The sequence below is a fragment of the Erythrolamprus reginae genome, chromosome 8, assembly GCF_031021105.1.
Source record: "Erythrolamprus reginae isolate rEryReg1 chromosome 8, rEryReg1.hap1, whole genome shotgun sequence".
In the NCBI taxonomy this organism is placed as follows: Eukaryota; Metazoa; Chordata; class Lepidosauria; order Squamata; family Dipsadidae; genus Erythrolamprus; species Erythrolamprus reginae.
Genome location: NC_091957.1, coordinates 36,035,866 through 36,061,801, shown reverse-complemented (window position 1 = coordinate 36,061,801; position 25,936 = coordinate 36,035,866). Strand labels below are relative to the sequence as shown.

Sequence of the window (25,936 nt, the reverse complement as noted above, 5' to 3'; positions counted from 1 at the left end):
AGGAAGCGAGCACTTGATTTTTTCCCCCCTCCTGTCATCAAAGCAAGTAGAACAGAATGCCCTGCAAAGATACAAAAACAATATTTGGGTATTGAAATCCACGCTGCAGATGGCACGCCAGAAGAGGGTCAATTCATTAATTATATTCCTTCGCTAATCACATCTTGACTTTCCGCATTGTTATTTTATCCCTTCCAGCTTAGGAACCAAAATGAAAGAGGCTTCTCGACTCCGAACCATTCATGAGAAAACACCCCCCCCCCCAAAAAAAGCTCTTCATATTTGACAAAGCCAGAAACATTGGCCCAAACACCGAGCATCAACCAGTATCGGCATATGTGGCAATAGCAAGGTAAGCAGGTTTGGCATGAATGAATACAGAAGCAGCTGAAACCGAACGGAGGCCAATAAATACTGCAAAGAGACATATGGGCACAAACGAGGCTGCATCAAAGCAAGACTGACCAGAAACTGTGCAACGTTTACCCAAGGATACAAAAATAAAAATAGGGAGGAAATTCAAGAGAGATTTCACTATCATTAAAAGCCTTTATTAGCTAGTTTAAAAATTCGGGATGGCTGGTAATAAGAACAGCTGGAAACCAGGGGGGGGGAAGGATGAGCTGCATCTTAAATGCAAATATTATAATTGAACACAAGTTGGCTAAGCCAGTGTTTCCCAACCTTGGCAATTTGAAGATATTTGGACTTCAACTCCCAGAATTCCCCAGCCAGCGAATGCTGGCTGGGGAATTCTGGGAGTTGAAGTCCAGATATCTTCAAGTTGCCAAGGTTGGGAAACACTGGGCTAAGCAAGCAAGCGGAAGGCCGAAAGGAGAAGAAAAATGTTATGTGTCTTGAAAGTTCCTCCACTCGGGAAGAACAGGGAATGTGTGACTATCAACCAAGGTGGGAGGAGAACATAGGTTTGGGCAACAAAGTTCTGCATTGTTCTGGGAATAGTTTCCCCCTCAAACTCTGCAGGAAATTCCAAGTGGTCAAGTTTTGCAAGAAGAAAGGCAACCTCTCTGTTTGCTCCTCATCATTATGACACGTTAAGACACCTAAACATGAAGCTAGAGAAGACCAAATCTGACCATGTGCCCAGGACCCTTCCAAAGAAAAGCTGAAACATACTTGATTGTGTTAATGTCTATGGAGATTCTCAATCATCCAGATCAGGGGTAGGCAAAGTTGGCTCTTCTATGACTTGTGGACTTCAACTCTCAGAATTCTTGAGCCAAACATGCTAGCTCAGGAATTCTGGGAGTTGAAGTCCACATGTCATAGAAGAGCCTGTGGGTATTTACCAGTTATTGCAATGATATGGAAAACCAATCTTGCTATAAAACATTTCATTATTCTGTATTATTTAACGTATAAAAATATACCTTATATATATCTAAGGAAAATGTTACATGCTTGTCTGGCTAACAACATAGGTCAAATCAATCATGATTCAGAGGATAATCAGAACTGCAGAAAAAACAATTGCTGCCAACCTGCCTTCCATTGAGGACCTGTATACTGCACAAGTCAAAAAGAGGGCGGGGAAAATATTTACTGACCCCTCACATCCTGGACACAAATTGTTTCAACTCCTATCCTCAAAACGTCGCTACAGAGCACTGCACACCAAGACAACTAGACACAAGAACAGTTTTTTTCCGAACGCCATCACTCTACTAAACAAATAATTCCCTCAATACTGTCAGACTTTCTACTAAATCTGCACTTCTATTCTACTAGTTTTTCTCATCATTCCTTTCACCCATTTCCTCCCATGTTGACTGTATGACTGTAACTTGTTGCTTATATCCTAAGATTTTTATTAATATTGCTTCTTCATTGCTTATTTGACCCCTATGGCAATCATTAAGTGTTGTACCACATGATTCTTGACAAATGTATATTTTCTTTTATGTACGCTGAGAGCATCTGCACCAAGACAAATTCCTTGTGTGTCCAATCATACTTGGCCAATAAAAATTCTATTCTATTCTATTCTATTCTCTTAAAGAAGCTACGTGCTGGACAGAGACAACTCACCCCTCTTGATTACGTTTAAGGAAATCCTTCCGTTTGTCTAGGGCAAAAGCTAATTAAGATGCTCTCCTGTTTATTTAGATATCTTTGTCCCCTGACAAGATTTGTTTGTATCCTATATGTCACATATTAACTATATACATTGTAACTAGGTTAAAGTTAAGAATTAATGTTTTATAATTGTACACAGAAGAAACTGGATAAAAAGAATAAACTTGCAAGTCCAAATAATGACACACAGCACGATCCCTTCTCAACATGAGACAGTTATGCTCAGCCCAGAGAGATATTTCCAACATGGACAAAGGATTCTAGAAACCATGTATCTGTGTCTGCGATTTCTACATTTCCACAAGAGCCAACTTTGCCTACCCCTGATCCAGATCATGGTTACTGTAGGAGATGTTCAGGTTGGACTTTCTTGGGGGTTTTTTCCCCTTGAAAACCCTTCTCCTCCAAGAAGGTTCTTCAGTTTTTTGGATGAAAAATGAAACATTTTCAAAGAAAAAAAGAAAAGAAAATAGGAAGCCCAGTTTCCTTTTGGAAAAAGCACCTTTGGGACTATTTCAACGATGCCTTTTTGCCCTCAAGCCCATCAGTTCAGAAATCGGTTCAAATTGGACAATCCAAATAAAATGGCTTCTGTTGCTGCTGTTGGTTCATATTTCCTTTGAGCACCAGGCCCAATGCAACCAGAAACCTCTAAGACAGATACAAAATCTGTCAGTGTACAATCAAGGCATTCCTTCCGATGACAACCCCGCAGTTCTGGAGACACAAGTGGGCAAGCATAGCAGACCCAGAGGTCGGCTGCTAAGGTGGAACGTTGACGTGTGCTAGCGGAGTCCAGCGCAGTTATGCTACTGCACCTGGGCAGGTAGCGAAATTGTGCGTGGACACTCCGTGTGCAATTTCACTCCCTGCCCAGGTGCAGTAGCAGAATTGCGCTGGACTCCACTAGCCCTCAGAGCCATGGGGCCCAGCACACATCTCTGTTCCACCTTAGCAGCCCACCTCTTTGCAAGTGTGCAACCCATTCCAGTCGCTCCACAAAGAACGCAGGAGAAATCTTGGACCGATGGAGGGCAACCTCACTCCCCAAAGGAAAGTGGGTGAGTTTTGCTGGGCAAAGTTTCCCCACCAACTTTCAAGGATGGCCTTCGCCTCACTTCATCAACAATTCTTGCCCGGCTATTTCAACGGGAAACAAACTTCCCTTTCGCTTACCTTTTAAGGTTATTTCAGCACCATTTTCTTCTTTTCTCACAAGTTGTTTTGCAGGTTCCTCTCCTCCCAAGGTTGTGTTCCCCAGTGCAAGTCCAAGAGAAGATCAGAAGCGTTTTCAATTATTGATGTAGGACACTGAAGGAGACTGTAGAATAAAGGCAAGCGAGTTAGTGGAAAATTGCCCTTTCTCTGCTTATATAGCAAGTTAAATTAAATTAGTGGCATCTCCATAAAGATCTCCTGCTGTTCATATGCTCATATTCAAAGACTGCATCCTTCAGTTATTGAGAAACTCTCAAAACTACTGCAAGAGGCAGGCAGCAAAGAAACGTAAATATATTATATATGAAAGGGCCTTGTGATTTGGGGGTGGGGTTCTAAGAACATAGCCCATGTTCAGCAACATAGAATAAGCTGATACCAGAAACAACAGTTCTTTCACAGTTGGGAGGGGGAGTATGATTATAAATAACTGCCTACACAAATTCATTTATTCAGAAAATTGGTCATTTGCTCCAAGGAGTTCACAAAACTTTTCCTGTAAGGCTGGTGGGCAACAATTTTGGAAAATGATTCAATGATTGAATGAAAAGTGCAAACAGGAAGGTGAGAGCACAAAGGCAAAGCCAGGACTTTTCAATTAGTAGTAGTAGTAGTAGTAGTAGTAGTAGTAGTAGTAACAACAATAACAACAGAGTTGGAAGGGACCTTGGAGGTCTTCTAGTCCAACCCCCTGCTTAGGCAGGAGACCCTACACTACTTCAGACAGATGGTTATCCAACATCTGCTTAAAACTTCCAATGTTGGAGCATTCACAACTTCTGGAGGCAACTTCCGTTCCACTGATCAACTGTTCTGACTGTCAGGAAATTTCTCCTTAGTTCTAAGTTGTTTCTCTTCTTAGTTGTGGATTCACCATCGCTGGAGGTTTTCAAGAAAAGATTGGACAACCATTTGTTTGAGATGATATAAGATCTTCTGCCATTGGCTTGGAGTAGATCAAAGGTACCGATGGGTAAGACCAAAAATAACAATGGTTGGAAATTAACCAAGGAGAGAAACAACCTAGAATAGGGGTAGGCAAAGTTGGCTCTTCTATGACTTGTAGATTTCAACTCCCAGAATTCCTGAGCCAATTATGCTAGCGCAGGAATTCTGGGAGTTGAAGTCCACATGTCATAGAAAAGCCAGCTTTGCTTACCCCTGACCTAGAACTAAGGAGAAATCTCCTTAGAGCAGTTGAAGATATCTGGACTTCAACTCCCATTTGCTGGCTGGGGAATTCTGGGAGTTGAAGTCCAAATATCTTCAAGTTGCCAAGCTTGGGAAACACTGCCTTAGAGAACAATCAATCAGTGGAAGGGCTTGCCTTCAGAAGTTTTGGGTGCTCCATCACTGGAGGTTTTTAAGATGAGACTGGGGAGAGGGGGGGAGATAGGGAGAGAAATAAATAACGGTTTTGTGGCTGGGGAGGCATGGCTGGGGAGGTCATGTGACTGGGCGGGAGTGATTGACATTGAGTTAGCCACGCCCATCCAGGTTTTGTGGTTCCTGGTGTGTTTCTTTTCTGTGGGAAACGAGTCCATGTGGCTCTTTGAGTGTTTAAGGACCCCTGACCTAAAAGGAAGGCTTCTGAGACTAAATTCAATTTCAGATTTGCCCCCCCTCTCTTTCCAGATAAAAGATTTATGGAAACCATTCTTAAGTTGGATGAATTCCAGATTTTAAATGTAATTTATCAAAATGAACGAATAAGTAAATAACTTATAGTATTGCTGACAGAAATAAATATAACACAGGAACAGTCATAATCATACAGTAATTACAGTATACACCCTCTTCAATATTCTCATTGTTCATTTTGTTGGCTTGACTTAATTAAACAAAAAAAGAAATAGAAAAAAGGAGAAAGAACAATGAGAACAAAACAATTATTTAACAGCAAAATCTACATAACGGGTTTTGATACTTCTATATATAAATTTTTACATAAGAGTTTCAGAGAACAATAATAATTTCCTTCACACCGATGACTCTACTCAGCTGAAAATGCAAAAGATCTTGAAAGTCAAAGAGCAAACTGAAAAAATGAAACTGAATTTAAATATAAAGTGGGCCAATGACAGGCATAGCAACCAGACGTAGAATGGATAATGAAGATATCTCAACAGTAGAGAGATTCTGCCTTTTACGATTGGTTACCAGCAACAAAGGACCTAACAGTTAAGAAATATGCCACACATTTCAATATAGAATCATATGCTAGAAGGGACCTTTGGAGGTCTTCTAGTCCAACCCATTGCCTTGTATCAAGCTATTGTGATGTTGTACTTCTCTATTTTAGAAAATACCACGTTTCTCAGAAAATAAGACCGAGTCTTATTTTCTTTCAGACTTGAAAATAGGCACTTACTATTTTTGAGGTGAAGATGGCCAGACTCAATGAGCTAGAGCAGTGATGGTGAACCTATGGCATGGGTGCCACAGGTGGCACATGGAGACATATCTGCTGGTATCCAAGCTGTTGCCCTAGCTCAGGGGCAGGCAAAGTTGGCTCTTCTATGGCGTGTGGACTTTGACTCCCAGAATTCCTGAGCTAGCATGGATGGCTCAGGAATTCTGGGAGTTGAACTCCACAAGTCCTAGAAGAGCCGACTTTGCCTACCCCTGTCCTAGCTCAGCTCCAATGTGCATGTGTGTGCCAGCCAGCTGATTTTTGGCTCAGAGAGGCTGTTGGAGGGTGTTTTTGGCTTCCAGAGAGCCTCCTGGAGCTGGGGGTGGGCACCCACCCCCAGCTCCAGGGAAGCCTTTGGAGTCTGGGGAGAGTAAAACACTAGCCTATTGGGCCCACCAGAAGTTGAGAAACACACCATTTCCAGCCTCCAGAGGGCCTCCAGGGGGCGGGGAAAGCTGTTTTTGTCCACCCCAGACATTGAATTATGGGTGTGGGCACTCACACATGCGCGATAGCGCTTGTCCACACTCTTTCGGCACCCGAGGGAAAAAAAGGTTCGCCATCACTGAGCTAGAGCAGGGGTCCCCAACCGCCAGTCCGCGGACCAGTACCGGGCCGCAAGGCATGTTGCACCGGTCCGCAGAGTCAGCAGCTGCTGTGGAGCCGGCGAGTGCCAAGCTGTTTCCTGTCTCTTTCCCCTTGTGTTCACTCAGGACCGCCGTTTCCCTCGGGCTGAGAAAACCTTTACTTGCTTGCTTGCTTTCTTCCTTTCCTGTCTTTCTTCTCTTGTCGAAAGTGGTCTATTTCCTCCTTGCGAAGCCCTCGCAAAGCCCTTGCTCTGCCTGCAGCTCAAACGGAAAGGCTTTGGCATTGTGCAGCTCTTTTTTTGCTAGGCTCCCCCACTCTATTCCCGGGGTCCTGGGTAGGAGCGAAGCCAGTGGTGTGCGTGTGACCATGAAACCCCCACCACCAGCTCCGGTAATTTTCTTTTGGAAGGATTCCTTGCTGCAAGAAAATTACCGGATCTGGTGGTGGGCACTCCAAGCAGGCAGCGATCACAAAGGAAGGTGACTGTGTCCATGGAGGCACCTCCCCCTCTTCTGGGATTCCTTGCTGGAATCCCAGCCGGAGCGGGCGGTGGCGGGGGGTGTCCTCTGAATCTGCTGAAAGGCAAACGGCGGTCCCGAGTGAACGTGAGGGGAAAGAGACAGGAAACCGCCCCTTCCTACACTTCCTCCCTCTGTCACCTCGGTTCCCCCGCAAAATTAAAAAGGGGGGGAGGGAAGAGAGACAATGGAATGATAAGCTATACCCTCATGCTTAATCCCGCCCAAAACCACACCCCTTTCCGCCCCCACCGGGCCATAGAAAAATTGTCTTGCTGAAACTGGTCCCTGGTGGAAAAAAGGTTGGGGACCACTGAGCTAGAGGATAGGCTCAAAATACAGAAAGATCTCGATAGATTCAAACTGTGGCCCCAAACTAACAAAATGAAGTTCAATGTCGAGAAAAGCAAAGTCCTACATTTAGGCAAGAAAACCCCAAGACACACATACAAACTGGGAGAAACCACACTTAGCAGAATTGACTGTTAAAGAGATCTCAGAGTCTTGGTGGATAACCAACTAAACATGAGCCAGCAATGTGCAGCAGAGGCTAAAAAAACCAACACAATATTAAACTGCATCAACAGAGGGATACACTCCAAGACTAGGGCAGTACACCTGGAGTACTGTATTTAATTCTAAATGATGAGGGTGCGTGTGTGAGCAAAGCAGGCGCGCATGAACAAAATGCGCACTTCCATCACGATGGAAACTGATAGGAAAGGTAAATGGAACCCATTCTTGGGAATGTCTCTGCTTTAGCGCAGAATGACTTTCGTTTATCTCTCTTTTCGGCCATGGGGCTTCTGTATCACAACTATCTTCTCAAGTATCTTCTGCTGAGATACTTCACGAAGCCGGCAGCCTCAGTCAACCTCTTTTCCTTCATGGGAAGCTGGCATGGTGGCACCAGCAGCAAGTAGAGGCAGAGGCATTGCAGTGGCAGAGACGAAGGGGCAATGCGCCAGCCCCTTTGTCCCATTTTCTCTTGGCTTGCCTGCAGCTGCACCCAACATGCGCCAGCATGGAGCCATCGCCCCCCCCCCTCTTCACAAAAAACTCAGCCATAAACCATAGATTTATAAAGCCCTACATGGCATCAGGATAGACTACTTGTGGGACCACTTCCTGCCTCATGAGTCCCAGTGACCGGTGAGGTTCCACAGAGTCGGTCTTCTCTAGGTCCTGTCCAGTAGACAAAGTTGCTTGGCGGGGCCTAGGGGAAGAGCCTTCTCTGTGGGGGACCCGGTCCTCTAGAATCAGCTCCCCCCTGGAGATTCACACTGCCCCCACCCTAATCGCCTTCCGCAAGAACCTTAAGACTCATTTATGCCACCAGGCTTGGGGTAAATAGATCATAGCCCCCTGGCCAAACGAATGTAATATATGTTCACTTGGACTACTGTGTACAGTTCTGGTCATCGCACCTCAAGAAGGATATAATTTATAATTTATAATATATTTTGGAAGCTCCTTAAAACCCACCTCTGCCGTCAGGCATGGGGGAACTGAGATATTCTTTCCCCCTAGGCCTTTACAATTTATGCATGGTATGTTTGTTTGTATGTATGTTTGGTTTTACAATAAGGGTTTTTTAGTTGTTTTAGTATTGGATTTACATGCTGTTTTTTATTACTGTTGTTAGCCGCCCCGAGTCTACGGAGAGGGACGGCATACAAATCCAATCAATCAATAAATAAATAAATAAATGGAAAATGTGCAAAAAAGGGCAACGAGAATTATCAAGGAAAAGGGAGCCCCTCCCTTATGAAACCAGGTTGCAACGCCTTGGTCTCTTCAGCCTTGAAACACGGCGTAGAAGAGGGGACTTGATCGAAGTGTATAAAATCCTGCATGGAATAGAAAAGGTGGATGGAGAAAAATTCTTTTCTCTATTCCACAATACTAGGACAAAGGGGCTCTCTCTAAACTAAGAAAGAGGTCAAATAAAGGGAAATATTTATTCCCCTAGAGGGTCCTTGGTTGATGGAATTCCCTTCCAGAAGAGGTCGTGACAGCTGTCAGGCTGGTTAGCTTCAAGGCAGGATTGGACAGATTCATGGAGGCCAAGTGTATCATAGGCGGTTATTGAAATGGATGTCAAAGTGCCACCTCTGTGTTGGTTGAGGCAGGCAGGGTTCCCTTGGGTGCCATTTGCTGGGGGTCAAGGGAAAGGGAGGGTTTTGCCTTCTCCTTCTGCTCAAGATTCCTATGGACAAGTGGTGGGCCACTGTGGGACACAGAATGCTGGACTCAATGGGCTTTGGCCCGATTCAGCAGGGCTCTTCTAATGTTCTAGCAGTGCTTCTGTTTCTTGCAACCTGGAGTAAGCTTGGCCAGACAAAGTGGCTGGCGTCCTTTGTGATGAATGGAGACGTCTCCTTGCACAGGAATACAAATCACATGCAAAATTGGAAATTCTCTCACTCGGCAATCAATTCCTAAAAGCAACAACAGCTGAAAACCTAAACAACATGGGGAATTGTTATTAAAATAAATTGTAGAAATGACTGGTTATTAAGTGCACCTTTTAAATCATGTTAAGGGCTTTTGAGAGACGGCAAGATGAGTTAGCCGTGGAAAAGGGATAATATAGACAAATGAGAATTTGTTTGAGGAACTGAGTCATATGTGACAAAACTTCCCAAGCTTTTACGAATTAGAAATGAGATAGTAAGGATTATGAATCATCCGCTAAAACTGATAAAGCTTACCGCACCTGGAAAGCCATTTTTATCAATGCTTAAGGTCACACCTACAGCATTTGACAGCCTCATCATTCGGGACTCATAGAATTTCTATCCCTTTTTCCATACAGCAAGATTTACTCCTTGTCTTTTCATAACAGAACCAGAAAAGTACACGCTACCAGCCTGGCAATTCAATTGTCTCCCACACCAAACACAAGGAAGTTACATAAGTAGATTTATTGCAGAGAATTAGGAAGCTGTGCAGACGAAGACATTTGCTGTATAAAGAGCACCCGGCAATTCTGCCTTTCCTGCAGAACTTGGTTCGCTGATCTTGGTGTGCCACAAGAGTCTGTTCTGGGTCCTATTCTTTTAAATATGTTTGTGAGTGACATAGAGGAAGGTTTGGTAGGGAAGGTTTGCCTATTTGCCAATGACTCTAAAGAGTGCAATAGGGTTGATATTCCTGGAGGTGTCTGTTAATATGGCAAATGATTTAGCTTTACTAGATAGGCGGTCAAAGCAATGGAAACTGCAGTTTAATGTTTCCAAATGTAAAATAATACACTTGGGGAAAAGGAATCCTCAATCTGAGTATTGTATTGGCAGTTCTGTATTAGCAAAAACTTCAGAAGAGAAGGATTTAGGGGTAGTGATGTTTGGCAGTCTCAAAATGGGTGAACAGTGCAGTCAGGCGGTAGGGAAAGCGAGTAGAATGCTTGGCTGAATAGCTAGAGGTATAACAAGCAGGAAGAGGGAAATTGTGATCCCGCTGCATAGAGCGCTAGTGAGACCCCATTTGGAATAATACTGTGTCCAGTTATGGAGACCTCACCTACAAAAAGAGATTGATAAAATTGAACGGGTCCAAAGACGGGCTACAAAAATGGCGGGAGGTCTTAAGCATCAAACGTATCAGGAAAGACTTCATGAACTTAATCTGTCTAGTCTGAAGGACAGAAGAGAAAGGGGGGGGCCACGATCGAAACATTTAAATATATTAAAAGGTTCAATAAGGTTCAGGAGGGAAGTGTTTTTAATAGGAAAGTGAACACAAGAACAAGAGCACACAATTTGAGGTCAGTTGGGGGGAAAGACCAGGAGCAACAGGAGAAAATATGATTTGACTGAAAGAGGAGTAGATGCTTGGAACAAACTACTAGCAGACGTGGTTGGTCAATCCACAGTAACTGAATATAAACATGCCTGGGATAAACATCTATCCATCCTAAGATAAAATACAGGAAATAGTTATAGTTATAGTTAGTTTATTAGATTTGTATGCCGCCCCTCTCTGAAGACTAGGATAAGGGCAGACTAGATGGACCAGGAGGTCTTTTTCTGCCATCAACAACATTTCTATGTTGTTTTTCCAACACAGCCCTGGAGCACCAGCTGAGATGCCTTCAGGCACCCGCTCACCTCGGCCATTGGTGCCTCCCGCCTCCCTGCCCTTCGTGGCACGGGTGTGTTTGGAGGAAGCTGGATGCCTCTGTTGCCCCCACTGAAGTCTGGAGGCCCAACACTGTTTCTCCAATCGCTTCCAGAGCTTCTGACTCACTAGCAGCCTATTTTTGTGAACTGTCTGTTGGAGAGAAAACGCTCTGAGAAATTTAGGCAGGGCCACGTGTGATGTAGGCTCTGCTGGGGGGGGGAGCAAAAAGACAAAGCCACAATAACAACAACAACCGAAAGAATTTGCGCAATGGAAAAAAGGCTCGTTTCTGCATCAATCATAATTTACACAATTGCTCTCATTGAGAATAATCTAACCCTCTTTATTTTTCAGGTTTTTTTTTTTAATCATTTAGAATACTGTCTGAAAAGTCATGGAAAAGCAAAGCAAAGGGGAAGCTGCAGAGATGCATCTCTTTTCTGCTGGAAATCAAATTTGGCCATTCTGCATTCACAAAAGCCTCCGAGCATTCCCAAATGCAGATTTCATTGTGGTTTTATTCATACATATTGCATTTTAAAATCCATTTATTGTTATTGCTGTTTATCTCTCTACGATGCTCCTGTTTCCATTGCCTGGTAATATTTTTCTTTATATTATATGTATTTTAAGAGATTTCTAAATGGCCCAGGGAACAATTTGTTAAATAAAGCGAATTGCTGAAGCCGGAAGCGTTAGAAATTTGGCTTTCACTCTTGAACAAAGATTCTCTGGATGATAACTTAAATATGAGCTACCCGTGTATAGCAGCAGGCAAAAAAGCTAACACAATCATTGACCGTATAAACAGAGGCATAGAATCAAAATCATGTGAAGTATTAGTACCACTTTATAAAACTATAGTAAGGCTACACCGGGAATGGCACTGGACCAGAATATCTCCGAGACCGCCTTCTGCCGCACGAATCCCAGTGACCGATTAGGTCCCACAGAGTGGGCCTTCTCCGGGTCCCGTCAACTAAACAATGTCGGTTGGCGGGCCCCAGGGGAAGAGCCTTCTCTGTGGCGGCCCCGACTCTCTGGAACCAACTCCCCCCAGAGATTAGAACTGCCCGTACTCTCCCTGCCTTCCGTAAACTCCTTAAAACCCACCTTTGCCGTCAGGCATGGGGGAACTGAAACACCTCCCCCGGGCATGTACAATTTATGCATGGTATGTTTGTGTGTGTGCTTGTTAGTAAATGGGGTTCTTTTTAAACTTTTTAAAATATTTTAAATTTATTTGGATTTGTTACGATTTGTTATATTTTGCTGTGAGCCGCCCCGAGTCCGCGGAGAGGGGCGGCATACAAATCTAAATAATAAATAAAAATAAAATAAATAAATAAATAAATACTGCATCTGGATTTGGTCACCGCATTGCAAAAGAGATGTTGAGACTTTGGAAAAACTGCTGAGAAGAGCAACTAAGATGACTGAAACATGAAGAACAGCTGCAGGAATTTGGTATGGCCAGGGGCGACATGCCAGCAGTCTTCCAATATTTGAGGGGTCGCCACAAAGAAGTGGGGGTCAATTTATTCTCCAAAGCACCTGAGGGCAGGACAAGAAACAAGGGATGGAAACTCATCAAGGAGACAAGCAACCTGGAATTAAGGAGAAACTTCCTAACAGTGAGAACAGGTAACCGGTGGAACAGCTTGCCACTAGAAAGTATAGGTGCTCCATTATTGGAGGTTTTTAAGAAGGGACTGGACCACCACTTGTCTGAAATTGTATCTTCTGTCATTGAAAATGTCATTCCCTCCCCTTCCCAGCATTTCTTTGGTTTGGGTAGAGCGTTAATTTCTTATATTAGTTTGAAGATTTCTTCTATTGGACAAACATTCATTTTTATTCCATTAGTTCCTCCTGTTTACAACTGTTTTATGTCACACAGAGACAGTGTGGAGTCGGGCACCTCTCTAAATTTAATGAATGAACAAATGAATTAATAAATGGTTGAATAACAATAAAATAAATAAAGTGGTTCTTAAGAGTCGTATGTGCATAATCTCAAAACCGGTGCATGTCTTTGAGCATTTTATTCAAGTAGAAATTCAGTCAATAAAGAAACTAAAACTCCTAAGAGCTTGACTAAAATCCCCCTAATCAATCTACCAATGCTGGATGAAAAATAGTTTAAAGCGGTCGCCTGCATGATTCATTGGACCACTTTTTAGTTGATCAATTCTGCTAAGCAAACATTATTATTAATTTTACATTCACCCACATTTTTAAATGTCTACTATTCCAAGCTGCTTTGGGCACAATCTGGAAGAACATGATATAAGTGTATTAATCCAATTCAACGTCTACTTTAATACAACATTCGTCTGGAAGGAAGCTATTCAGTTCTCGTCTAATCCCCATTCCTGTCCTAAGGCATTGTTTAATTCCACCAGGGTTTTCTGGAGGGTCCTACACAGTATACAAGGCTAATGCAAACAAGCAGAGGGATGGCTAGTTGCTCTGCGATCAGGTTGAAACAGAGTAAAGTGGTACCTCTACTTAGGAACTTAATTTGTTCAGTGACCAGGTTCTTAAGTAGAAAAGTTTGTAAGAAGCAGCAATTTTCCCATAGGAATCAATGTAAAGCAAATAATGCATGTGATTGGGGAAACCACAGGGAGGGTGGAGGCCCTGTTTCTTCCCAGGAGATTCCTAGAGAAGCCCCATGGAGGCTTCTCCCCGCCTTTTCAGGCCTTGTTTCCTCCCAGGAGATTCCCAGAGAGGCCCCAGGGAGGCTTCTCCCCGCCTTTTCCAGCCCTGTTTCCTCCCAGGAGATTCCTAGAGAGGCCCCACGGAGGCTTCTCCTCGCCTTTTCAGGCCCTGTTTCCTCCCAGGAGATTCATAGAGAGGCCCCATGGAGGCTTCTCCCCGCCTTTTCAGGCCTTGTTTCCTCCCAGGAGATTCCCAGAGAGGCCCCACAGAGGCTTCTCCCTGCCATTTTTCGGCCCTGTTTCCTCCCAGGAGATTCCTAGAGAGGCCCCACGGAGGCTTCTCCTCGCCTTTTCCGGCCCTGTTTCCTCCCAGGAGATTCCTAGAGAGGCCCCACGGAGGCTTCTCCCCGCCTTTTCAGGCCTTGTTTCCTCCCAGGAGATTCCTAGAGAGGCCCCACGGAGGCTTCTCCCCGCCTTTTCAGGCCTTGTTTCCTCCCAGGAGATTCCTAGAGAGGCCCCACAGAGGCTTCTCCCTGCCTTTTCCAATTACAGTTTTGGAGGCTCGGATTTGTAAGTAAAAAAATGTTTCTTGAGAAGAGGCAAAAAAAATCTCGTTATCTAGAAAAGTTCATAAGTAGAGGCGTTCTTAGGCAGAGGTATCACTGTAGATATGCTGCATCCATTTTCTTCTAGCATGGAAGACCTCTTCAAACACTCCCCCCCTCCCCCTGCATGATTCCTTGCTGCATGAGACTGTGTGGCAAAGTCAACACCTCCGACAAAGGACAGAGAGAGAGAGAGAGAGAGAGAGAGAGAGATGTGTCAGTGAAGGAGGAGGATGATACCAGACAGTCATAGACCAGTCAAAAACAGCTGGAGTTTTTCGCAGCCTTGTGTCATCTTGACACGCTGGGGAAATAACCCTTTAATCCAGCCCGTGTATTTCATTGACTGCAGGGCTCTCCAGCTCGCCAGTGTTATGAAAGGCACCTTCCTCCCAGAGAGGAGAGGCTTTGAAAACATCCAGAGTTTGAACTTCCATTCTACCACCATAAGAGAAGCAGGTGGGATGACTGAGGCTCCCCTGCCAGGCACGGCTCAGATGCTGCTATGCTAACATAGAAATCTTTCCCACTTTCAAAAAAGGCCTTTTCCTGGGATCCTCCCCTTCGAGGGTTGTAAGAAGAGAGTGGACAGCCATTTGTCCAGAATGGTATAGGGCCGTGATGGCGAACCTATGGCACGGGTGGCACAGGTGGCATGCGGAGCCATATCTGCTGGCACATGAGCTGTTGCCCTAGCTCAGCTTCAGAGTGCAGGGGTTGGGGGAGGGCGTTTTCATCCTCCCCATGCTCCAGGGAAGCCTCTGGAGCCTGAGGAAGGTGAAAAACAGGCCTACCAAGCCAGTGATGGGCTACCAAAACTTTTACTACCACACTGTGCCTGTGGCTTATGCATTTTGTTTCAACATCTTTCAGTGCAAATTGGGTGCTCTGGGGTAGAGCTCCAAATTTTGCTACCGGAACTGCGTCCCTGACCGTTTGTTTGTTTGTTTGTTTGTTTGTTTTTTTGTTTATCTATCTATCTATCTATCTATCTATCTATCTATCTATCTATCTATTTATTAGATTTGTATGCCGCCCCTCTCCGCGAACTCGGGGCGGCTCACAACAAGGCATAACAAATCGGGGTTTGTTTTCCACAGTGCCCAAGAATCTAAGTGCCAAAGCCCGCTGCAACAACATCACTAAGAAGGCCTCAAGAGTTGTTAATCTAATCCTACGTAGCTTCTGCTCTGGAAATCTCACACTACTTACCAGAGCTTACAAAACTTTCACCAGACCCATCCTAGAATACAGCTCATCTGTCTGGAACCCATATCGCATCTCAGACATTAACACCCTTGAAAATGTTCAAAGATACTTCACCAGAAGAGCCCTTCACTCCTCCACTCGAAACAGAATATCCTACGAAAATAGACTTACAATCCTGGGTCTTGAAAGCTTAGAACTACGACGCCTTAAATATGATCTAAGTATTGCCCACAAGATCATATGCTGCAATGTCCTGCCTGTCAACGACTACTTCAGCTTCAACCACAGCAACACAAGAGCACAACAGATTCAAGCTTAATATTAACCGCTCCAAACTACTATATTCTCTAAAAGCTTCACTGTGTATTATTGTGTATTGGACAAAATAAATAAATAAATAAATAATAAAAATAAATAAATAAATAGGACAATAACCAATGGATGTAAATTTCACAGAAGTGATCCCAATTACAACCGAGGCACCATTTTGGGACTGGTAGAGCTCCTCAGCATTTGTCACAGCTTGCCTCCTGATGTCATGGACACCATCATTGAAGGTTTTAAAGCCAAACTTGAATAAGCTGTTTGTTGGGTTGGCTCTTGGGATTCCTGGCTGGGAAGAAGGTTGGACTAGTTCAGGGATAGGCAAAGTTGGCTCTTCTATGACTTGTGGATTTCAGCTCCCAGAATTCCTGAGCCAAGCATCCTAGCTCAGGAATTCTGGGAGTTGAAGTCCACATGTCATAGAAGAGCCAGCTTTGCCTATCCCTGGACTAGACGATCTCCACAGTTCTTCCAATCTTCGGATTCTAGATTCTAATACAATGAGTTTTACCTAGAATGATATATATACAACGTTACACAAAGTCTTGGGTACCATTTTTAATACTTACTCTATGTCAGTGATGGCTAACCTTTTCCAGTGGAAAACCTATTTAAGTATGCAAGTTGGAAGCTAAATGTCAGGATGGAGACTCTATACCTGTGATGGTGACCCTATGGCATGCGTGTCACAATGTGGTGCCCTGGAGGGCACATGAGACTTTGTCCTGTGTCAGCTCCAGCACTCATGCGCACGCTGGCCAGCCAATTTTCAGTCTGGGGAAATGCCATTTTGCCCTCCGGATGCTTCAGGAATGCAAAAAACGGCACAATGGCAAACTAGAAGTGTGTTTTTCCAAACTTCCGGTTTCCCTGTTTGGGCATATCTTTCATGTGCCAGGGTTCAGGAAGGCCTGTGCGCATGCATGGGGAGGGAAGGATGCATGCTAGCACACCCACACCTTTTGGCAGGTGAACAACAATACACGAGTACACAACAGATACCAATGCAAAGTGAACCGCTCCAAACTTGACTGTAGAAAATACGACTTTAGCAACAAAGAGGTTTCCGGTCACAATTCAAAGTGTTGGTTATGACCTATAAAGCCCTCCATGGCACTGGACCAGATTATCTCAGGGACCGCCTTCTGCTGCACGAATCCCAGCAACCAGTTAGGTCCCACAGAGTGGGCCTTCTCCAGGTCCCGTCAACTAAACAATGTTGTTTGGCGGGGCCCAGGGGAAGAACCTTCTCTGTGGCGGCCCCGGCCCTCTGGAACCAACTCCCCCCCCGGAGATTAGAATTGCCCCCACCCTCCTCGCCTTTCATAAGCTCCTTAAAACCCACCTCTGCCGTCAGGCATGGGGGAACTGAGATATTCTTTTCCCCTAGGCCTTTACAATTTATGCATGGTATGTTTGTTTGTAGATATGATTGATTTTAAAATAAGAGTTTTTTAGTTGTTTTAGTATTGGATTTACATGCTGTTTTTTAAATTATTGTTGTTAGCCACCCTGAGTCTGCGGAGAGGGGCGGCATACAAATCCAATAAATAAATAAAATAAAATAAATAATGCCTGGAACTCACTACCTGACTCTGTGATTTCGTCAACAAACTCCCAAAACTTTACCTTTAGAATGTCCACTGCTGATCTCACCCGATTCCTACGAGGTCAGTAAGGGGCGTGTGTAAGTGAACCAGCATGCCTACCGTCCTGTCTTAATGTTCCCTCTTATCAGTACTCATCTTATAGATATAAACAATATTATATCTACCGTATTTTTCAGAGTATAAGACACACTTTTTCCTCCCTAAAAGAGGCTGAAAATTCAGGTGCATCTTATACTCTAAATGTAGATTTTTTTGAAGCTTTTCCCCCCACACCTAACTAGGTGCTAACGATCTTCTCAGCTCTTGCCTTGAATGTGTTCCAAGCCCTAAGTCTTTGAAGGGTTTTTCCCCTCCATTGCTTTAACTTGCTCCAAATGTTTTTCTTCCAGCCCTAACCTAACCAGGTGCTAACAATTTTCCTAGCTCTTACTGGTTTGCAAGCTATCACTGTTTGTTCTGCTGGGTTCTCTGGTAGGAGCCTCCCGAAAATTCAAGGGTACAAATTTCAGACACGCACATGTTTAAAAATTCAAAACAATGTTCTTTATCACAAAATTCAAAATAAACAAAGCACCCTTTTTGTATTGCAAAGAGCACTCGTCCCAAAACAACTTTGTAGGCTGTACAATTCCCTTAATCAGTCCTTAAATACTTAGCTAGCAGCTGTGAAGAAACGTCACAGTCCTCCTTCTTCCAACGAAGTGAGACACACACACTTTGCTCCACTTTGGTGTCAAAGGCATGAAAAATCAACAAACAAAGTCCGGAAAACAGCAAGGCACACTCCTGAAGAACTGCGATCAGATAATCTTCCACAATGGCCAAACGAACACGCTGCTATTTGTATCAGCAGCTCTAATTACTAGAGCCCCACCCAAGCACAGGTGGCCTCTCTTATCTCCTGTAATATGTCCTCAATTGGTCTCTTCTACGCATAACTCTGCGTCTGCGTGGGTCCAAGACTTCCGCATCCGAATCGACCGAAGATAATGGAGTTTGGCTTCCTGGGCTGTGTGCCAAGCCCCCCTCTTCCAAATCACTCCCACCTTCTTCTTCATCCAAGGAAACAGCACTACCTGCCTCTGTAGGCAATAAAACAGGCCTATGACATTGTGATGTTTCCCCTGCATCCACCTCCACATTCCTTGGGGCAGGAGCTGGGCCAGACCCAACCGCAACACTATTACTCTCTCTGAATAAGTTTTTTAAGCCCTAACCAGGGGATAAAATAATGTGCTAAGCTGACCAGACTAAGGATGCTAGCCAAATGAATACCTGGTAAGCAGATTCTTTTCCCTATTTTCCTCCCCAAAAACTAAGGTGTGTCTTATACTCTGAAAAATACGGTATGTATATTACCAATACGTACTTGACAAAATAAATAAATAGTCCCTAGACAAGACATGCGTGTATTATGCTATTTTGAACACAGTAGTAAGCAGGTAAATATTTGCCCATCTTTTTTTAGGAGGGTATCAGCAAAAAATTAGCTTGTCACATTTTTAAATCCTAAAGCATTTTGCACTGGGTGGTATGTCTACAAATAGGCACCAAAGCGAAGAACTGCACTTCTGCACAAAACAGCGAATGTGGCAAAGCCGCCGCAAGGTCTGTGAAGAGGAAGGAGGAAAACGCTGGCATCTGGATTCAAGAGAGATTTATATTTGATTCTAAATGAGATTCCAAATAGGCTTAGTGAAAATAAATTAAAATGCACCGTAATTATCCCATGTGGAAAGTGCCTGATTCTGTTCATTCTGCCATAGAAGCAAGATTCCTGCTAACCTTCGCACAATGGTTAATACCCACACAAAATCTGAAATAATTATTCCAGCGTTTCTCAACCTTAGCAACTTGAAGCTGTCTGCCGTCTGGGGGATTCTGGGAGTTGACGTCCACACATCTTCCACAATTGGCAAGGTTGAGAAGCACTGAGTTAGTTTAAGGATGTTTTGCACTCGGTTGCGTGCTTGTCCTCAACAGCCCAAGATTCAAAAGTTGCAATATGTAAATTTGCTCAGCACCCGGATCTGTTGTTGACCCCAATCTCAGCTCTCCTTGCTATTATAAAAGACAATGCAAGAATCCTCAGCCCTCGAAAAACAGAAGAGGTCGGCAGTTGCTAAGAATCCAAAATGCATTCTGAACAGCAGAAATCCAAGCTTAAAAAGAGAGGAGAGCAATAGGTAGATAACCTTATTGTCCCTTCTCTGTGTACACAATGGCACACATTAAAATGAAATTCTAATTCCCACTCTCAAAAGAATCACACACACACTGCATATATACAAGGGTCACCCAGAACATAATGCACCACATTTTTTCTTCAACAATTATTTATTGAACCCAATGAAACTTACACACAAGAAAGGATGTTTCTTCTACGCTCCCTATTTTTCCATGTACCCTCCGTCCTGTTCTATGGCCTTCCTCCAGCGAGACACAGGGGCGTGTATGCCCTGTCGGTACCACTCCTTGCTCAGGTCATGAAGCCATTCCTGCGCTGTGCGAACCATCTTCTAATGGCCTTGCCCTCTGTGCCCAGCGACTAACCGTACTTCTGTCAACTGCAGATTCTGCATAAACTGCACACAAACGTTTGTGAATGTTCCCAACAGTTTCTTTCTCCAGTGAAAAATTCAATGAGGACATGCTGCTTGTAACGTACATCACTTACAGACATCATTTTGAAACACGGCTGCAGCTACACTATCTGTCTGAAGAAACGCAAAATTTACACACGCACTCCTGACAATTCATATAATGAATATTTAAAGTTTTGCATTAGTAGCATTACTGTAGGCTGAGAAAAAAAATGTGGTGCATTGCTTTCTGGGCAACCCTTGTAAATGCGGGAGAAGTGAGCTTCAACATAATGCTTATCCAAAGTAATCTAGTAGCACAATGGTGAAGTTCACACAACACCCCAAGTCAGAACCAAAGAAATAACATTATTTTGGGGGCATCAGATAATGCAGCTCACTGGATGCCGTCGAGCTCTGACTCGGCCCCAGATGTGAACCTAAGGACCAAAAAGATGTCTCAGCCAAAGTTACATCCTAATTATGAAAGAGTGACAAAACTTTTGGGTTCATATTTCAGCCTGCCTGAGAAAGTCCCTGGATGGGACATGGGTGGATTATGCTATCTTAACCACAGTAATGAGCAGGTAAATATTTGCCAATCTTAGTGGGTTGCAAAAGTTCCCAGCATTTCTAATTGAATCTATGAGTTCCTTCAAATGAGGCTCCATGGGCAGGGTTTATTTATTTAATTGGATTTGTATGCCGTCCCTCTCCGAGGACTCGGGGCAGCTCACACCATATACAAAAAACAATAATAAACAATCCAATTAATAATACGTTAAAAAACAATCCTAAAAATTCTACTTTAAAAGCTTCCATTAACCATTCATTCGACAATCATATTTAAAAACATTCATTGGTCAGGGGGAATATCTAATGACACCAGGCCTGGTATCAAAGATGAGTTTTTAAGCTCTTTCGGAAGGCGAGAAGCGTGGGGGCAGTACGAATCTCCAGGGGGAGCTGATTCCAGAGGGCCGGGCCCCCCACAGAGAAGGCTCTTCCCCTAGGTGCGGCCAGCCGGCATTGTCTGGTCGACGGGACCTTAAGGAGACCAACTCTGTGGGATCTCATCGGTCGCTGGAATTCGTGCAGCAGAAGGCAGTCTCGGAGGTAGTCTGGTCCAATATCATGCAGGGCTTTAAAGGTCATAACCAACACTTTGAATTGTGTCCAGAAACAGATCGGCAGCCAATGCAGTCCACGGAGTGATGACAAGATATATGGGCATGACTTGGAAGGCCCAAAACCACTCGCACAGCTGCATTTTGGGCGATCTGAAGTTTCCAAACACTCTTCAAAGGTAGCCCCATGTAGAGAGCATTGCAGTAGTTGAACCTTGAGCTGACAAGGGCAAGAGTGACCGTGAGCAGCAACTCCCTGTCCAAATAAATGCTGAGTTAAAATGCTGATGTGTTCCACTCGCCATTCAGCAAAGCCAGTGTGTGTGAGAGAGTGTGTGAATATCTCAATGTGTGTGTGTTAAAAGAGAGAATGTGTGTTGTAGCTTTCGAGAGAAAAGGCAGCATGTAAATGCAATAACGGGAGAAGCGATAAATACAAATTTGGCCGATTTGCCTGCTGAAAACCTGCCTCGTTGCTGCCAATTTTGTTTTGGGCAGAAGAGACTGTGATGCCTCCGTCTCAGCCTCCGAGAGCATTCAGACAGGAGTGGTGCCTGCTAAGCAGGATATTGAGCCCACCACACACAGACATGCAGAATTCCCAATCTCCTTTTGTACCGTTCCCAGAAATCACACTGCCAAAAATTGAGGGCAAGCTGTCGGAAAAATAGAGGTGCAATTTTCTGCCAATTTTCTGGCAGGAGACAGGACAAAAATTGTGCTCCAGCCAGCAGATCCATCTCAAATGAGCCCTGGCAAAGAAAGAGAAGAGCAAAAAAAATAAATTGGCTTCCCTTTCTGCCCCATTTCTCTCTTGGCCAGGCTGAGCCTCTTGTTATATCCTGAGTTAAAAGATGGAGATCAAGATAGCACAGAGCCTTGCACCCCTCCCTATCAAAAGACAGGAAGAGTTTTAACAGAAAGTTATTTGGTTGCTTTAAAGGAAACAGCTTTGGTGGGGGGATGCCTGAGCTTTTAAACAAGAGAGCAGCTTTTCTCCAAAGCCACTAAATAATAAACTTCCTAGCTGCAAAAGGACACATTTCCACTTTGCAAAAATAAAAAAATATCTGAAGGGGTTATATAACAATCATCTACCACATCTGCCTATTGCACAACAAACTGGGCCTGTTCTTTGCATATTTAATAAACAAGATTCATTGATGACAACTTCAAAAATGTTATTTAGTTGTTCGCTGCGGATCTTCGTTTCCAAGGCAACGCACGCATTTTACAAAAGCAGCAACTGAATTATGATTGCTCTAAATGTGGGGTCTCTTGCCCTTTGGCACCCTGGCACGAGAGAATCTCTTGATACACATCCTGGTGGCAGCTACTCTTAAGGCAGCAATAATGGAGGCACAGATTTTTGAACAGGTTTCTCCTCCGGAATGAATTCAGCTGCCAATCTCTTGTACTATAGATCGGAGGGCTCCAACCTTGGCCACTTTAAGACTTGTGGGTTGAATTCTGGGAGTTGAAGTCCACAAGTCTTAAAGTTGCCAAGGTTGAAGACCTCTGATCTATAGGCTGTCCAGCTTGGTTCAGCACTGAGTGATGGGTGCAATGCCCAAAGACCCTCAGAAAGTGTAGGAAGCACATGGAAAATCAAGATCACGAGTTCCATGGACCAGGTGCAGCTTTCTGCCCCGTTCTTTTATTTTCAGACTGGACACTAAAGGTGACAAGCTGTCATGCTTCCAGGGAACATCCAAATTTAAATCAGAGTCTAAGTCAAGGCATTCTTTCTTCTTTTTCTTTATTGGATTTGTATGCCGCCCCTCTCCGCAGAACAGTAACAAAAGTGATTAAAAAACAGCATGTAACAATCCAATACTAAACAACTAAGAAACCAAACATACATACAAACATACCATGCATAAAATTGTAAAGGCCTAGGGGGAAAGAATATCTCAGTTCCCCCATGCCTGATGGCAGAGGTGGGTTTTAAGAAGCTTACGAAAAGCAAGGAGGGTGGGGGCAATTCTAATCTCTGGGGGGAGTTGGTTCCAAAGGGCCGGGGCTGTCACAGAGAAGGCTCTTCCCCTGGGTCCCGCCAAACGACATAGTTCCTCAAGTTTCCAATTTATTTCTGCAGCCATCCTGGCATCTATACCAGGGAACCCGAATCTGAGCTTCCCACCAAATTTAAAGTTCACATGCCTTGCCCCCCACCCACAACTTGTCATGTTGCGCACTCAGATTGTGCCAGCGTGGCAAGTACTCCTCCTTCCACTTCCGCCCAGGTGGGTAGACATAGGATAGCCTTGAACCACTCGAAGGAATACTTTGTGGCTGCATCTGTCCCCTCCCAAGTTCCCATAAACATCAGGCCTTCTACAGATAGCGTGGCAAGCTGTCAATTTCTCACCAACTTCTGCACCGGCTTGACACAAGCATTTCTTCCCAGGATTCAAAGTAGCTCTAATACTCTAACCTTAGCAGCTTTAAGATGGATGGGCTTCAACTCTGGGAACTCCCCAGTGAAGAAGGCAGGCTGAGGAAATCTGGGACTTGAAGCCCACCCCTCTTATAATTGAATGAGAGATGGTGTCTACTGTGCAGGAAATAGTGCGATATGCTACAATGAAGGAACAGTTTCCTAGAAAGGAGGAAGCATTTACCAAAGAAGTGGGGGGAAACGCAAAAGGCAATACATGATAGCAATATATATGATGAGAAGGGTCAAACTATAAGCACTAGTGATGGGCGAAACCAACGGTGTTTGGGTTTGGCAAGTTCGGACGAATTTTACGCAAAAACCCAAACTCGAACCTGAACGGAGAATCCCTCCCACGAAGAGATTCCGGGGGCGGAGCTTTGACGTCACTGGCAGGTTGCTAAGGACGCCAAGGTGATCACTTCCTGGATTCCATGGAATCCAGGAAGTGATCACCTTGGCGTCCTTAGCAACCTGCTGGTGACGTCAAAGCTCTGAACGCCGAACACGACCCCGAACTTTGCCCAAAGTTTGAAAAAATTTCATGTTCGTGTTCACTATACCAAACACCGCAAAATTCAGTACAGACCCGAATTGGGCGGGTTCGGTTCACCCATCACTAATAAGCATCTAAAGGAAAGATGAGAAATGACGGTAGGAACAATTAACAAGTGGAACCAATTGCCTTCAGAACTTGTGGGTACTCCATCACTGGAGGCTTTCAAAAAGAGACGAGAATCATTTACCGTAGTTTTCGGAGTATAAGACTCACCTTAGTTTGGGGGGAGGAAAATAGGGAAAAGAATCTGCTAGCGTCCTAAGTCTGGTCAGCTTGAGCACATTATTTTTTTCCCCTGGTTAGGGCTTTAAAAAAAACTTTATCCGAGAGAGTAACATTGAAAGAGCTTGCAAGCCAGTAAGAGCTGGGAACATTGATAACATCTGGTTAGGGCTGTAAAGAAAAATTCAGAGAAAGTAGAGCAATGGAAAAAAAAACCCTGCAAAGACTTAGGGCTTGGAAAACATTCTTCGCAGGGAGAAACAATGAAAGAGACTGCAAGGTAAGAGCTGGAAAGATCACTAGCAGCTAGTTAGGGCTATAGGAAAAAAAGGCTACATTCAGAGTATAATTATACTCTATACCCAAATTATAAGTCTCCTTTAGGGAGGAAAAAGGTGTGTCTTATACTCCAAAAAATGCAGTATCTGAAATGGTATATGGACTTCTGCTCAAGCATGGAGCTGGACTAGAAGACTCTATTATTCTATCTTCTATCCTAGAAATGGATCAGAAATAGAGTCAGGATAGTTACTTCCTAGATTGTCCCAGGGTATATTCATTGAGGTGAGAGTAAGATAAGTTTAATGCGGCAAGATTCTGTCTATTGGATGCAAACAAATAAAGAATTGAACTTTAGCTGGATTGTTCTATGCCATACTTGGGGAGGGCCTGACCCCAACCAAGATTGAGGAACGATGTTCTATTCTAGTTGAATATGCATTTGCAAGCATAACTAGCCAACTCTGGTAGCACCGAGCCAACGTCAGCTAATAAAAACATAGAAACAGAAGATTGACGGCAGAAAAATACCTCATGGTCCATCTAGTCTGCCCTTATACTATTTCCTGTATTTTATCTTAGGATGGATATGTGTTTATCCCAGGCATGTTTAAATTCAGTTCCTGTGGATTTACCAACCACGCCTGCTGGAAGTTTGTTCCAAGCATCTACGACTCTTTTGGTACAATAATATTTTTTCATGTTGCTTCTGATCTTTCCCCCAACTAACCTCAGATTGTGCCCCCTTGTTCTTGGGTTCATTTTCCTATTAAAAACACTTCCCTCCTGAACCTTATTTAACCCTTTAACATATTTAAATGCTTCGATCATGTCCCCCCTTTTCCTTCTGTCCTCCAGACTATACAGATGGAGTTCGTGAAGTCTTTCCTGATAAGTTTTAGGCTTAAGGTCTCCCGCCAGTTTTGTAGCCCAACTTTGGACCTGTTCAATTTGATCCATATCTTTTTGTAGGTGAGGTCTCCAGAACTGAGCACAGTATTCCAAATGGGGTCTCACCAGCAGGATCACAATCTCCCTCTTCCTGCTTGTTATACCTCTAGCTATGCAGCCAAGCATTCTACTCGCTTTTCCTACCGCCTGACCGCACTGTTCTAATCTTCCAAAGAAACACAGTATTGGCCTAGGGAGTAGACGGCTACTAGAAAGGGCTAGGGTTGTAGAGCAGAGGTCCCAAGATCCAGTCCATGGACTGCACCAGGCCACAGCATGCCAGAATTTGGGCATCCAGGGGACACAGGCAGCCCACAAAGCCACATCCCCTCCAGTCCACGGAAAAACCTCTCTTCATGGAACTAATCCCTGGTGCCCCGAGGGTTGTGGGCCTCTATTGTGGAGT

At 44.1% G+C, this 25,936-nt stretch overlaps 1 protein-coding gene across 1 annotated transcript in view; it reads right to left on the bottom strand.

The window, feature by feature from the left end:
- The window catches only part of NEXMIF (neurite extension and migration factor), a 188,005-nt gene that overhangs the window by 84,230 nt on the left and 77,839 nt on the right, over positions 1-25,936 (bottom strand). Inside the window, 1 exon segment of the mRNA XM_070759649.1 lies at positions 3,274-3,418. The gene's annotated coding sequence lies outside the window, so the exon portion shown is untranslated.